Here is a 1,757-nt window from a genome sequence, read left to right as displayed (position 1 = left end):
AAAGAAAATGGCTTTCATGTCATCTCTTCCCAGTGCTCAGTGTTTGCTTTTAGCCACAAGGAAATTGCAAGTTTTATGCAGTGTGAAAAATAACAGTATTTCATAGACATTTGCCACCACCAAAGAAAGACAGTGGGATGAAACAAGGACCAGCAGTGCTGAGAGTCCCACCCCCAACTCAGCCACTTAAACTTAAAAAGATACTTTATAGCATTTGTGCAAACGTAACTACCAAAAAAGCGATGTATATTTTATTCCATATTTCTTTAAAAGTCAATTTTAGCTCTTGCAGTGTAACCGGACATGACATATAAGACCACCAAGACACTTTTTTCTCTGCAAACAAAAGAATTTGATCATACTTTTGCGAATGAAATGAATGCACTTGGTATAACTTCCAACTATAACTTCTGTGTGAGAAAAAGCTGATCACATCCAGAACATAGTGTGTGATTCTTTGCAGTGGTGAGATTACAAAAGGGATAATAGACCTCCACCCTGCCTGCCATATACACACAGAAACACACACAAAAGAGCAAGGGACCAAAATGCAATTTCCATGCAAATTTTGAGCACACTTACAAAAAGATTTCCATATTCAGTGTGACTGCAATTCAAACTCTCTGTTTTCTCTGCTTAACCTTTTGATTTATTTATACATTTATACCTATTCCTTTTCCCTTCTCTCCATCTCGCTGTCACTTGCTCATGTGTTGCCTTAATGCAGTTTTTGTGCATTGACCAGAATGTACAGGCAATGGGCTGTTTTCCCCCCTAGTCTTGTCGCTTTATTTATTCATGTGACATCTTGTCCTTTTGCCTCATCCAGCTCAATGCTTCGCAGGGATACAGATGCTTTAGATAGCAGTCAGATTTGGGTTGCTCAAGCACTGATCGTGTGCCAGCCACTCAGACAACACCATTAATCTCTCTTATCAGCATCTCAGTGGGTGCTCTGGCCTCAGAATGGTATGTTCTGCATTGGGCTACCATTACTCAATGGATGCTAAATAAACCACATTGCTCCATCTGATTTACCCTCTGTACTGAGTTACAGCCTTTAGCTGAGGAGACGAAAAGGGCCATCGCTCTCCCAGTGGCATTGACCACTTTGTTATTGTTAGTTCCTTCAAAGTGTTCCCAGCCTCTTATACCAGCTGCTTGACAATTTTGTAATTGCATTGTGTGATAAAAAGCTAATTAAGTTATGGAAGATCTCTTATCTGTTTTATTTTCCTCAGCGCTATCCAGGGGATGACCTTGATAAGATCACTTAGAGGCTGCTGGCTTCTTTCACTGGTGCTCTGTGTTAATAGGGACAGTGATAACTAGTGTGGATGGAGATGAGAAAGGGCTCCTTGATGACAGTACTCTTAACACAAGATACAGAGATACAGACCCTGATAAAAAGGCAGGGAGTGCCTGAGGGAATCACCCGCCAATAAAGTTCTAGTTCTTGTGATCCCATAAACAACTGATAAGAGTTGGTAGCCTAATGAGTTGAATTATTTTACTGACACTTGGAAAATGCGGGTTGACTTCTATCTCATGAAGCAATACAATATGCTCACGCTTGCAAATTTGTACCATAAGCATCAGAAAATGACTTTGTGCAGCCCCCGGTGTTTTACAGAATGGGCTGAAGATGTGGTAACACTGGGAGCACACATTAAGCTGAGACAACACTGCACACACACTGGGTAGAACTGCACTTCCATATGAAAGGCAGAGATGCAAAAAACACATAAAGCAACATC

The sequence above is a fragment of the Mchenga conophoros genome, linkage group LG1, assembly GCF_057382185.1.
Source record: "Mchenga conophoros isolate Kocher_MC1m ecotype Shallow Benthic linkage group LG1, M_conophoros_male_GT1.1, whole genome shotgun sequence".
NCBI classification, from domain to species: domain Eukaryota; kingdom Metazoa; phylum Chordata; class Actinopteri; order Cichliformes; family Cichlidae; genus Mchenga; species Mchenga conophoros.
The sequence above is the reverse complement of the archived record's forward strand: the minus strand, read 5'-3'. Positions refer to the sequence as shown.